This window comes from Lepeophtheirus salmonis, chromosome 9 (assembly GCF_016086655.4).
Source record: "Lepeophtheirus salmonis chromosome 9, UVic_Lsal_1.4, whole genome shotgun sequence".
NCBI classification, from domain to species: Eukaryota; Metazoa; Arthropoda; class Copepoda; order Siphonostomatoida; family Caligidae; genus Lepeophtheirus; species Lepeophtheirus salmonis.
In genome coordinates, this window is record NC_052139.2 from 3231077 (window position 1) to 3234751 (window position 3675).

Sequence of the window (3675 nt, forward strand, 5' to 3'; positions counted from 1 at the left end):
GAATTTTTTCCAAAAAATGTAGTATTTGAAATTTAATTATTGAAATTTTTGTGAATAGCTATGGATTATTGGCATTCTTTTATATAAAATACAAAAACACTAAGCCCTTCCCAAAATATAATTCTGGAAAAGCCCAAATGTAATATAGTTTACCAACATATATAATCTTTTAAATGTATGCCCATAGTTTTTTTGACAATATTCACATCTCTAATCGTTGTCAAATTCTAGAGAACATCTTGAATTATGACAGTATTGCCCACTCCTCTTTGAATAATGAATCTGTGTCTGTTTCAAAATACATTAATGAAAAACATAATGTGTTTCAAAATAAAAATATTTTTCCTTCCAATTAAATTCAAATAAAACTAGTGAATTACAATTGCAAAGAAAAATCATAGAATAATAAATTATACGAACATGCAAAACGTGATTTATTATTTTACACCTCATGAATCAGCAAAAAAAAAATATTTATATATATTAATACATTTATTGCAGCCGAAATTTAGTTGAGAATTGTTCATATCATTAGTAGATTGAAATGATATGCGTCAATAGAGGTAATTTGCAAAAAAAAAATAGTTAACATCAAATCATAATTACCAAGTAGTGTCCACTCATTCAGGCGTACTTTTTTTAGCGACTATATTTTTAGCGTAGCTCTATTTAATGCACATTATTTCAGCATGTTTATTTTAGGCCAAGTATAATTTTGGAGTAATTAAAATATGATATATGCTGGTAATGCCAGTCTGATCTAAATATTATAACAGATCAATATTTTCTTTAAGAAAACAATTCCAAGCAGACTAATTATAATAGCATTAATATTATTTAAATTAGAAGATATTCAAAACTATTATCAATTGATAAAAATGAGACATTAATATAAATATTAAAAAAATTGACACATATCATAACGTGATTGAAACTATTTCTTATCAAAAGTAACTATTTAACAAAGAATTATTACGTATAACTTAGGTTATCAATTAATATATCATTTATATATGAAAATCAACCAAAATTTAGGAACATTTTGATTGTGCTTAAAAAAGTAACGTGGAAAACACGGAACCGAAAAAAAAGCCCTGCTAAAAAGAACCACACATTAATGAATGATAGTTATTCTTAATTTAATGTTTATACTTCAAAAATAAATGCAACCTAATATTTCATACACATTTTTGTTTCCATTTTGGTCAAGGCTCCCCATTTAAACTAAGTAGAATTTATTTTTGGAAGGACAAAGTATTAGTCGTATATAGTCATTTATAATAAGTTCAAAATTGGTAGGTATTTCATTCAAAAAAAGTAATTACACAACTATAAGTTGATATTAGAAGCTCAAAATAAACAACCAAACAATATATGATTTTTAAGTATTAAATAACTAAAATACTTAATTTTAAACATGTTGTTATTGTCATAACTACTCAAAAGTTTATCACAAATGTATTTCTTCAAATTGTTGAGTAAGATTTTCTTATATTTGTTTTCCTAGACTTATTACGAAAAAAAATAATAAAAACTCAACAACTCTAACATTGATAATTTATACGACTTGGCCTCTTTAATCGATAAATATATATATATATTTTTTTGTATTGTCAACATAAAATGAAATGCGAATTACATTTTCAAAGCTTCAAAAATGTCTTCAATGCCATAAGTGGATGTAACTATTAATACTTCAGATAATTTAATATTCCAAATCAAAATTATAAAATTATTTAATACCAAATCAACAATGTATGTATACTTTTCTTTTTGCAGACTTATACTATCAAAATAATCTACCTTTTTTTAAGAATTGCAAATTAGTAAATTAACGAACAAAACTATTTTGAAAGTTAATTGAATATTTAAAATTTATTATAAACAAATATGCACAAAAACGAAAGTGGATAACACAAGTCACCAATATTTGACTTTTTCAAAAATCTTCTGAATTCCATTTACAAATATCACAGTACTTGAGGCGTTTATCACAAATCTATAATTAGTTTTTTTCGTTGTAAACGCAGGTTTAAAAAAAAAAAAGAATTGAATTTTTGCAGTATTGTTACCCTTTCTGTAGTTTCAAGACAACTTTTTAGTAAGAAGGTTTTTTTGAAAAAACTAATGTAAATATAAAATATAAATCTTGAGAAAATGCAATCTAAAGATAAAAAGACAATCATATATCTTGGGCTTTGAATAAAAAGAGATAACGCCTCACTTTCTTATTTATTTTTATACCAATGGACGCATCTAAGATTTACAGCGACTAAATTGCTACCTTTTAATTCTTATATATATTTATAAGTCTGTTCTTGATATTTTTTAAGGCCTCGAAAGTAATTTAGACACTGTTTTTGACTGAAATAAAACCTATTTTTTCTTCTCTTTTTCTTTTTTATCTCATTCGTAATATATTTTCCTTCTTCTCTTCTCCCTGCTTCCATTTCTAGATACCCCTATCCCTAACTCTTTTCTTCTACCTTCATTCTTTGTTTCTATTCTCTCTACATCCTGCAAAGAAGAGATCCACTGCTTGTAGAATACATAATATTATGTAATTGTGACCAGGCATTTATACATCATTTAAACAAAATGTGGGAGGTCTCCGAATGATTAATCAGAATAATTTATTTGTAGAATAAAAGATAAGTAATGAGCTGAAAAAACAAATCATCTTCCTCCATATTTTAGAAAATAGATACTGGCCCAATTTTGTGTTAATGAGCATCAAATGTATATAGAAAGGTGGTAAGAAAACTTTCCAACCTAACAAAGTTACAAGAAATATCTTTTGAATTTTTATTTTTAACATAGTCTCCAAATAACTCTACACACTTCTACTCTCCTACTTTTGTAACCCTTTTTTCTTTACAAAGTAATAGCCACTTCAGTTTAGTTAATAGACAAATTGTTGTCGAAAATATTTGCTAAAGACAACAAACTCTCCTTAGAATCTGTACCGGGAGGGACAAAATAACATTTCCTCGAATTATTGGACTCAGTGAGAGTGTCCTTCTCAAGATTAGGAGGGAATTTGAAGACTCTAAAGAACTCAGCTCCGTGCAACACCTAGATAGTCACAAAGACAATTTATACTATTTCATCTCGCCGGACTTTTGGACTACAAACTAGCCGAATATTAATCTCAGGCTTATTTTTTTGTGGGTGCGAACGATTGAAACTGGACACCAATGACAAAATTATAACTAGGATAAAGAAAGAATTTCAGGATTTTAATAGGGAGCAGGTGGAGAAGGCCTGCTTGAGCTTTTAGCCTCATATATATACTGTAACTGAGACCGGAGAGGATTTCATTGAATAAAATCAATCAGAATCCACCAAGCTTTTAGAATCTGGTTTTATTTTTATAACTGGTTGAAGAAAAAATTTAATTTGCTAAAAACCCTTTTCGTGGCACAGATAAATTGGGCACATTGTATTGTACCTTAACCTTGCCAATAGAGCGATACTAGACTTTGTCAATTTTCAAAAAAAAAACCACTTACATCAACGACTGTTACATAACAACCGCATAACAAAATGGCTGAGACTTCGGTAAGTAACTCTCAACAGATGCTATATACATGTTGCTAACTTTTATTTTTGAGTACTGCCTTCTTCACGTTGAGGTCAGAAACGTTTCAAGCCACCCTTGTACACTTATTTTAT